We start from the raw sequence: 10,758 nt of genomic DNA, 5'->3' as shown, positions 1-10,758 counted from the left end.
TGAAGAAGCAGCACATTGTAAGCCAGCCTAAAATCTACAAGACACCTCTTAGCCCCGCAGCGGTTTGGAGTCCTCACCTGGTGCAGCGACGGTGACCTGGAACGGCGCTTAAAGCGTAAATACGCTGGAGGAGGCCCTGTTCCCTGTAAAGACATTGCCTGAGTACACCCACTCGCTTACACAGAAGGAAGCCACACTGAGGGAGGCCCTCCAATCACTGTGTGACATAGCAATGCCGTGACTCATCGCCTGTTTACAGGCTTTGCAGAGCTCACATTCCCACAGAGCAGAGCAACACTCCCCGTCTTCCCACGTGCTTACGGCTGCAAACTATAGTAATACATAGGGAAGTTCTTCAACCCCCTCCGCTTATTAAAACTTGGCTTCAGCTGAAGCAGAGTGAAAATGCACACAGCCATAGTACTGTGTGCTAAATGATTTTCATGTGCAGGTTTCTTCCAAGGAGGAAGTTTGAAACAGCCCTTAAAGGAACATTCCACTTTTCTTACAAAAATTATGCAATGTATAGAAAGCTACATAAAAGTCATTCTGTATTTTACGGTTAATAAACTGACCCTCCATTTCAATCTATGGACAGCGAGGATACGCTTAAGGTGCCCATACACCTTACAAACATTGCACGACTTTCATCCTGCGATGGTTGAAAGGTAATTAAAAGCTTGTACGATCTGCCCATCTTGGACAGGCAGACCGTACTTGCGATCGTCGCAAGCCCTTCCCGGCTGAGGGGAGGGCTTGCAATGACTGCAATGCTGAGCGGGCAGTGTGCACTTGCGCACACCGTCCCGTGCGGCATTTGTCTCCCGAGAACGCCACCAACCCGCCGAAAATCGTACGATTCTCGGTGGGTTTTCAAGCCTGCTCGGGAGACAAAAGATGTGCGACCTTACAGTAGAAACGGTCGCACGCTTTCCATACACTGCCGATTATCGTATGATTGCGAGATCACCCGCGATTATCGTACGATAATCGGCAGGTGTATGGGCACCTTAACATTGCAGTAAAAATACTCCTTTCACTAAGTGCTCCTGCTCAGCAGGTGCGTTGATCAACCCAGGCTCAATGCAAGCAAAAACCAATTGTTGTTTCATGTGCCCTGTTTACACCTCACAAGTGTGCCGAATGTCTGCATTGTTGCACAATGCAACAAAACGCATGTCAACGTACATCATTAAAAACATTTTTTGTTGAATTTTGACCCTTGCGGTGGAGAAAAATGCATTTAAAAACGCAGTTTACCAAGCCGTAAAATGCAGCGCAATCCATTTGCACTGCATGTCGACACACATGCATTTTCTGTGCACTTTTCAACGCGTTGTGGTATGAAGGAGCACTCAATGGCAGATGTTTGGGGGATTTTTGTTGCGCGGTTTGTGTGCGAGACAAAGCTCCCAAAGATTTCTGTCTGTGTGACCGGCTTACTACTACCAGAAGCGGACTGTTAGTTGACACATTTTGGGCACAGAGTAATTAGTCGGTGCATGAAAATATAAAAACAATAAATAAAACATTCAGAAGTAGGATTTAAAAAGAAGAAAAAAAAGGAACCTGCCCCAATATCAGCCCTTATTCCTATAATCCAAGGATAGAGTGGAGCTGCCGGATTGTGTTACTGACCAGATCACCAGGTGAAACTGAAAGGAAAACCCCCCACAAAAGGTAAACGAATGCAGCCACCACATCTAGGGATTGGTAAGCTGCAATATATGACATTTGTAATGGAGTTGAAGGAGTATATATCTAAATTGCAAAGCAAAAAGTTTATATATTGCAGCTTACCAAACCTTAAATGTGGTGTCAGCATTAGTTTTCCTTTTATTAAAGTAACACTAAACTCAGGAGTTAACGTTAAAAGGCATTATTTCTGTATCACTCGGCTGTAGATCCTCAAATCATCTCTGAATTGGTGCTGCCACTGTCCTTCCTTCTGGAGGGGGGCTACTTTTGTTCCCCGTGGTCCCTGTGTGTGTTGTAAACTAGTCACCGCTCCAAGCTCATTCCCGTGATGGACTACAATCTCAATACAAATGAGTAAAACTATGAGATTGTAGTCTATCACTGGAGTGAGTTTGGAGTGGTGGCTACTTTACAACACACACAGGGACCATGGGGAATAAAAGTAGCCGCCCTCCAGAAGGAAGGGCAGTGTCAGCACCAACTCAGAGATGATTTGAGGATCTACAGCCGAGTGATACACAAATAAGATACATTTTATTAAAAGGAGAACTATGAGGTGAGTGCTTTTCTTAGTTCTAGCCGACCTGTGACAATGAGACTGTCACAGGTCGGCTCAGTAGATCGGGAGGTGAGTGAACACATACCGGCGTTCGCTCACCTCCCGATCCTGTCACGGATCACTGCCGTGACAGGGGAGAGGCTGGATTCCCCCCTCCGATCCGATCCCGATATCCCAAAAAGGAAAAAAAAAGTTTGTTTGCTGTAACTGTTTAAAAAAAAAAAAAAAGGGTTAGTTGGAGTCTGGATTTCATTTGCTAATCCAGTTCATTTTCTAGTGAACGTAACCCAACCTTCCCCACACTGTGACACGGAATCCTGGTTCTCCTAATTTCGCATGGATAGGATTGAGTACTCACAGTGCAGCCTCATTAAGTGATACAAGACTGGACCAGAACACAACATTCACTTGACTTCAGTCCCGATGCAGACTAGAACCATCTTTCGCTCCACCACTGTCCTGAAATCATTAGTCTGTATTGTTTTAGAAAAACTGTCACATCATACTAAACAAAAATGTATCAGTACTTGGTCTGGAAAAAATGGTATTGGTGCATCACTTATATACACTCCGATGGACGTGTCTGGGTTGGACAGTTGCCAGGAGAACGGTACATTGCCTGACTGCATTATGCCAAGTGTAAAGTTTGGTGGAGGGGGGATTATGGTGTGGGGTTGTGTTTCAGGGGTTGGGCTTGGCCCCTTAGTTCCAGTGAAGGGAACTCTTAAGGTGGCCATACACTTAACAACCCTCGCATGAATTTTGTCTTGCGAGGGTTGTAAAGTAATTAAAAAAACGTACGATCTGCCTATCTTGGACCCCCCTGAGGAGTGGGCTTTCGATGACTGCAATGAGGGGTGGGCTTCAGATGACTGCAAACAGGCAGGGTGCAGCATGCGCACAACAGCCCGGTCGGCAGTTGTCTGAAACGGTCGTCCCGCAATTCTCGTACGATAATCGTACAGTGTATGGGCACCTTTAAAGTGACATTAAAAAGGCAAAGATTTCCCCCCCCCAATGTTAATTAACCTCCCTGGCGGTCTGATTATTTAAATTTGTTTTTCCTTTTTTTGTGGTTATTTTTACTTTTAAAATTCCCGCCAGTTCCGCCCCCCTTGCGACGCGGACGCTCACAAGGGACTGAACCCGGAAGACGTATGCCGGCATCAGCCGGAGGACACAGCGCGGCTTGAGGGACAAGGTAAGTAACGCTATGCTGTAATCCCAAGTGTGGCTCGGGGTTACCGCTTATGGTACTGAAAATTAACCCCGAGCCACACTCAGGATTACCGCCAAGTAGGTTAAAGCACTTACCTTAAAATGTCTCTTAACCCGATCTAATTCTTTCCTGTCGTTTTCATCTGTCCCTCCAGCGCTGCTGTGGGTCTCCGATCCAGCGATGACTCCTCTGTCCTTGCTGGCACTTCCTGTCCCACGGTGCCTGCATGCGGGTTCACGCGTCCATAGACTTACCTTGCGTCTCTCCTCGTCTCACGGCCGAACATTTTCAGACGAGAGTGCGCGGGGAAGACACAGGTAAGTTTCAACCGCTTTTAAAGCGTTTTTAAAAAATTAACTTTTTGCATATATCTACTGCTTGCTAGCAGTAGATATATGCAAAAAAAGTGACAGTTTAGAAACCCTTTAAGGCATCGGCATACCAAGACATTTTTGGTGATTTCCTGCTCCCAACTTTGTGGGAACAGTTTGGAGATGGCCCCTTCCTTTTCCAACATGACTGCGCACCAGTGCACAAAGCAAGGTCCATAAAGACATGGATGAGCGAGTTTGGGGTGGAGGAACTTGACTGGCCTGCACAGAGTCCTGACCTCAATCCCATAGAACACCTTTGGGATGAATTAGAGCGGAGACTGCGAGCCCGGCCTTCTCGTCCAACATCAGTACCTGACCTCACAAATGCACTTCTGGAAGAATGATCAAACATTCCCATAGACACACTCCCAAACCTTGTGGACGCCTTCCCAGAAGAGTTGAATCTGTCATAACTGCAAAAGGGTGGGCAAATCAATATTGCACCCTACGGACTAAAATTGGGATGCCATTAAACTTCATGTGAGTGTAAAGGCAGATGTCCCAATACCATTGGCTATCTATCTCTAAATCAAATCACACATTAAAACAAGGATGCACCAATCGCAGGAGCTCCGTATACTCTTTACAAATGACAGTTGCCTTCTAACATTTGAGTTTTTCCCTAGTCTAGTCTTGGACCTGGAAAAGTATCTGTACTTGTACCAAGTACGAGACCTTGATATCTGTGCATCCCTAATCTATAATTTTTTTTCCCCACCCGCCTGCAAGAATGAAGGAAAGCAATAAAACTATTTGTACCCAGCTTAAGAGTTAGTGGAATGACCTGTCTAAGTAAAACTAAAAGTCGGTCAGAAATGACACTAAGGTTTCCTTTTCTTTTTGAAGACATATAACCAGGCTGGAGAACCAGGCTGGAGAGGAAGTAGAGTGTTACCTTGACAGTACACTCTTTTGACTACTTCAAAGCAGATATAAGAGCGCAGCTACAGCCATAAAACCACTGAGGTTTTGGAAGCCTTTATATAAAAAGTGGTGAATTCCAAGCGTTCCTGACTTTGGGGGATTTTAGAGTTTGGTAGATACATGAGAAACCACATTGAGAAATTCTGCAAGTCATGCTTCCTTATGTTCTTCGGAGGAAAGAAATAAAATCCAACTGAAAGGGGTTTTCATCCAAACAAGACTCCCTTGATGAAAACAGTACCCAGAAACAAAAGAATACAAAGCAAGTGTTTAAATCTACCCCTGTGGATTCCTTTGGAGGAATCAACTACTCACATACAGAAAACCTATATTAATACAAATACTGAATTTGTCCTTGCTGATCCCCTTGATCCGATTCACTGACCGGTAACCAGAATGCAGTCAGAGAAGTCAGAACTCCTTGTCTGCATAATTATTCCGGGTCAATGATGCAAAAAGCACTGAAGCTAGAGGATCGGCACGTGAGCCAGGCAACTAGCAGTTTCCAAAGGAAAGAAAGTGAATTAAGGGCCAACCAGTACAATGTAATCATGCTCTTGCCTAGTTGTTAAATCTGTAACATTGTGCAGCAATACCAGATTTTACCAGCAGGTCACAATGAAATGTAAACGTACATCTGCAGCCAAAGGACATTTGTGGAAGGGCAACTTCCTCTGTAAGATTTATAGGGTTATATAGAAGAACGCGAGAGGAAATCTCCCTTAAGGTTGGGGAAATCCTCATCTCTGACAGTGGTCACTGGTCCACTCCACTGGTGGATTTTCCCTTCACCTCCTGTATTTCTAAAGCCCCAAATATTGTCAAATTTGCAAAATAATTATAATAAAACCTTTTTTGGAATCACTGTCAGAGTCTAGTCATAGCCTACTCAGGGCTGACGGCTCCACATTCCCACATCCCAAAGTTTGGCCAATCACCAAGCACAAGCACTGTCACATGCTCCCCTATTTCTGAAATGAATGGGTATTTGTATCACTCCCCGAGGCTGGAGTAGTGGGGGAGAAAAGGAAGAGTAAAAATTGCCTGGGGGACCAAGCTTTAGGGCTCATGCACACAGGCGTTTTGTTTTTACAGTGACGCTAAACTCAGTAGTTAACTCTTAAAAAAGCATTGAAGTACCTTAAAGTAGCATTAAGGTCTGGCCGTTTTTTTTACCTTAATGCATTCTCTGCATTAGGGTAAAAACGGCCCAGCACCTTTTTTCTACCCCAGTCCCCTCCACACTTACCTTTGGTCACATCTTTCTGCCTTGAGGAAGGGACCCTGCGCTGCCCCAAAACCTTGGTTTATTTGGATGTCTGTGACGCTTTCTGTCCAATAAAAGGGAAATATATTTATCTTTACTACTGAGTGCTGGTAATTTCCTGACCCTCCACACTTACCTGTCAGCTGCGCTCGTCCCCGCCACCGGTCCGAAGAGATCCTCCGTTCCCCAAACTTCAGGATTGCGGGGGGAGGACACTGATGGCATAGGAGCCATAGGCTCCTTCTGCTATCAATCAAAGAGGGAAGGGGTGTGGCCTGCCACAGGGCTGTGTTGGTCTATGGACGCACACAGCCACTGTGGAAACGAGCGGTCACGGGTGCCTCCATTAGAACGATGGTGGCACCCCTGCAGGGGGCGGGGGGAAGAGCGCTGCGGGGAGCCTCTAGAAAACGAGGAATTAGGAACTTTTAAAGAATAAAACCAACAGCCACCAGCAAAGGAGGGTCTCCTTAAAGGAGAAATTAAAAAAATAGTTAGGCTTTAATACCACTTTAACCATTATCAAAAATGTAACTTATCTGTGTGTCACTCGGCTGTAGATCTTTCTCCTATGGCTACACATTGTTTATATTGACATGTATGTCATGAGATGCAATGGCAGCCAGTTGGGTCCATGTAAACTCTGGCACAGATGTTACCTGCTTACTGAGTGCAGACTGCTTTCTATGCCAGATCTTGTAGCCATCAAGATCCATTTAATGTGACACTAAACTCAGGAGTTAAATCTTAAAAAATACATTCATGCACCATAACTATTAACAAAAATGTATCTTGTTTGTGTATCACTCGGCTGTAGATCCACAAATCATCTCTGAATTGGTGCTGACACTGTCCTTCCTTCTGGAGGGTGGCTACTTTTGTTCCCTATCCCTGTGTGTGTTGTAAAGTAGCCACCACTCCAAGATTACTCCTGTAAGGCCTGGTTGACATTTGGGGGGCCCAGGGTCATATCTGCGTGGCAACAAGGCTCAGGCACCTTTTTGCGCAATGTAACCCACAGATTTTTGCAGTGTGGCCCAAAACCGTGCAGCTTGTGGTTCCATTAGAAATTAATGGCATCGAAAGTCCACCCAACCTATGCTCCTTGGCTTCATCTAGTAGAGGTAATGCTGTGAGCAGGGCCGGATTTCCCACAACGCCAACCGAGGCCCGGCCTTGTGGCAGCAGGGAGTAGAGGGGCAGCAGGGGTGTGGAATACCTATCTCCCGACACCCGGGACATGCAGTTCCGGGAGCCAGGCAGGTAGTTGTTTTCTACATTTAGCCCTGCTTTAGGCAAGGAGGGCTATATGTACAGTGGTTTATGTACAGTGGGGAATCCGCCGCATGTTTTGTACAAGTGATCTCGGGGATGTCGCCAAGATCACTTGTATGCAGCCTACATGCAGGGGGGCGCATTTAGGAACCTGGCATTGGGGCAGCAGAGAGAGTAAATCCGGCCCTGGCTGCGAGAACGGCATTCACCTATGTGCCAGCGGAAGATTAATAAATCAGTCAAGCAAAACAAAATGGCAAACGCTCTCATCAATTCGTTACCAGCTTTACAGGAAGGTGCACATGGAATGGGCTTGATACAGTACAACAGAAAAAAGTTTCCCAGCACACTCACCAGCCAGTATGCAAAAAAACGTGTCTCACCGCTAAGGTTAAAAACAGAGGTTTAGATACACGTCTTCTGCAGAATATGTGACAGCCGCACAGCCGTGCCAAGGCACTTCTATATAGTGCGGTCCTAACTCTAAACTATGAGAGTCTCCATCTTGGAGCACATGTGGCAAAAGATTAAATTGGGTGCAGGTTTGTCAGGAGGAAGCCCAACATCCCTTAAAAGGCACAGAGACGCACAAGGGACCCCGCACATCACAACGGCAGCTGAGGCCCCCCATGCGTCACTGCACCAAATCAGTCAAGCAAAACAAATGGCAAACACACTCATCAATTCGTTACCAGCTTTACAGCAAGGTGCACATGGAAGGGCTTAATACAGTACAACAGAAAAAAGTTTCCCAGCACAGATTAATAAATCAGCCCCATAGTAAATGCAGAATGAAAAACTAAGCAAAGTTATTGCTGGTTCTGCTCTAAAGAAATGGAGAACATTACAAACTCTTGAGATCAGTACTATGACTTATTGATCAGAGCAACAAAAAACGGTCTAGCTCAAAGTCTAGTGACAGGCTCACTTTAGGTACCCAAGATTCTGAAAGAAAGGGGTTGAGGGACCCCAATACTTTGCAATTGGCAGATATAAGAAAAGACATTCAGCTTATTTTGGAAAAGGAATTCTGACAGCTCCAGAGGAAACACTGTGACATACTTCTCATCTGACTCATGGCTGGACTTTGCCAATAATTATAAGCTTGCTGCAGCAAAAGAGGCATAGAAGGGAAAATACTGGAATATAGTGAAAAGATTTCATGTGGAAATACAGATGATTTCATACAAAAAAGATTTAAGGGGGAGGGATCCAGACAAATACACTCAAGTACCCAATATATACAAAGCAGTAAAAGGCCAGCTTAGTATAAATAGTTTCTCTCAAATTTAACTATACATTTTCAGTCACACTTTGTACCATTTTGGATACATTTTGTTGCGTGTATAGAAAAGCTGATGTAATATATATGTAAACTGCTTAAATGCCAGCATTTAGCTAAGTTTAGTGAGTCACACATCCTTGCCACACTGATATATAAAGTAGGTGGTAGGTGCTTGACCTGTAGGAGTAGAAACTGGTTTTACTATCAATCTGAAACCTGTGATAACAATACGTGTGTAGTGTATGGATCTGGTTATGATCCAAGGCTGCTGCCTTTCTGGTTGTAATTGGGGGTGGGGGTGGAAGAATCTCTTAATCGAGGTGGACTGACATGAAATGGGGCCCCCGGGCAATATGAGATTATGTGGCCCCTTTATGCTCTGCCCACTTACAAGCTCCACCCTCATTTACATTCTTATGTTACAGAAATGATTTCTCCACACTATTTTAAAAATAGCAGGTCTATGCACTAAAAGGTGATTGCCGGGGGATTGGTAGGAGAATGTCAAAATCTAGACCAATATAGGCAATTTGGAAAGTGAGCTAAATGGCAGAATTTTTCTGCTTTAACCATTTTAACCTAGATTCTTCAAAACTGTCAATTATCCTGGCTAAAATTGCAGGAGAATTGACTGGGGAACTGAATAATCTAAGACCGGAGCGGGGGTGGGTTTGGGCGCATACAGCACATGCGGTATGCAAAACCCTGTCCCGCCCCTTGCTCCAGTGCATGCGGTAAGGACCTTGAATGGTCCACCTGCACAAAAGGTCAGTCCGCCCATGACCGGCACCAATGTACGCCAGACTGCAGACCAGGCAGTTAAAATGACACATACACAACTGCATCTCTGTGAGTGATTTTTACACACACACACAGATCCCCATGGGACGTCATCCGTGCACGCACACAAGTTAATGGGCAGCTCTTTCCATGGCAGCACATGGGCGAGTGCTCACCTTCAGCAGGCAGGTGCAGCAGGCTGCCCTGCAGGAGATCAGGCCCCCCCGAAGTACCACAGGGCCACCAATAGAAATTTATAGGGCACCGTACAACCTACCTGACAGGGCCCAGCTCATACACTTAACCCTCACCCCTTCACTGCCATTTTCCTGCCCCCCATTGGCTGGAGATGTTTGCTGGTGCTTAAAAGGTGCTTGAGATCCTACTAATTAGTAGTTAATTCGTAGTTGATCATGTTTACTATCACTTTAACATCATTTGATTTCTATAGTTAGCACCAAATTTCTTCTACCCAACTAGAGAAATAGTAATTACCCCTAGTATCCAGAATCAGTATTAGCATCCTTTCAATTGCAAAAGTTGTGCAACTACAACCTCTGTTTTTAGGGCCCATTCACACCATGTCTGGATCATCTCCAAACCAGACCAGATCGTTTCCAGACCCAAAATGCATCCTAATGTATCCCTATGCTATTTCTGGCCTCTGTTCACACCAGCGCAGTCCGTTCCAGACCTGAAAAATGCTGCTTGTCCTATTTTGTCTGGTCTGGAATGCACTGGAACGCATACAAATGCACTGGAACGCACCTGTAAGACCATTTAATGCAAAACCCCCCAAAAAATTTGCAAACGCGGCAAAAACGCAATGCACTGCGTTCCTGATCTGGTCTGGAAAATGGTGTGAACCAGCCCTTATCGCATACTGTTAGACATGGCAGTTTGTTTTGCTGCAGGCTAGTCACTAACTGTGCTGGGAAACCTCTTTGTTTTATACACGCAAATGAAAAGTTGTATTTTAACTAGCTAAAGGTCTAAAACAATAATACAATGGTGGGGGGGTGAGACCTATTTGCAGAGAGACACAGAACTTGGTTGTTAACTCTGGGATAGTAGTTACACTGTTGTATGTATGCAATAATCCTCATTACAAGCACTATGCTAACTAAAATGGTCACTGATAGGAGCCCCATCGGTCCAAATTTATTTAATTAGTGTAGGAGCACAATAAGCTACCTGTACACAGAATCACAGTGTCAAAAACAATCAATGTAAAAATAATGATATTCTACAGAACCATTCTTGTTTTTGACACACTACTCCCATGGTAAAAGGAAATACTGGTGTAGAAAGGGCATGATGATGAATCATTGTTTACCCACATTAAGTCTATAAATGTTTTGGCAATAGAAAGCAATG

General features: G+C 44.9%; 1 protein-coding gene across 2 annotated transcripts in view; it reads right to left on the bottom strand.

Annotated features, from left to right (window-relative positions):
- The window catches only part of MAFK (MAF bZIP transcription factor K), a 41,918-nt gene that overhangs the window by 8,232 nt on the left and 22,928 nt on the right, over positions 1-10,758 (bottom strand). Inside the window, exon 1 of one of the 2 annotated variants that reach the window (XM_018557114.1) lies at positions 78-150. The exons of the other annotated variant lie outside the window; for it this stretch is intronic. The gene's annotated coding sequence lies outside the window, so the exon portion shown is untranslated. Of the gene's footprint in view, positions 1-77; positions 151-10,758 lie in introns of those variants that run through there. 2 annotated transcript variants of the gene reach the window in all.

Source organism: Nanorana parkeri, unplaced genomic scaffold, assembly GCF_000935625.1.
Source record: "Nanorana parkeri isolate BGI_ZX_2015 unplaced genomic scaffold, ASM93562v1 scaffold268, whole genome shotgun sequence".
NCBI classification, from domain to species: Eukaryota; Metazoa; Chordata; class Amphibia; order Anura; family Dicroglossidae; genus Nanorana; species Nanorana parkeri.
This window is presented reverse-complemented; position numbering and strand designations above follow the sequence as displayed.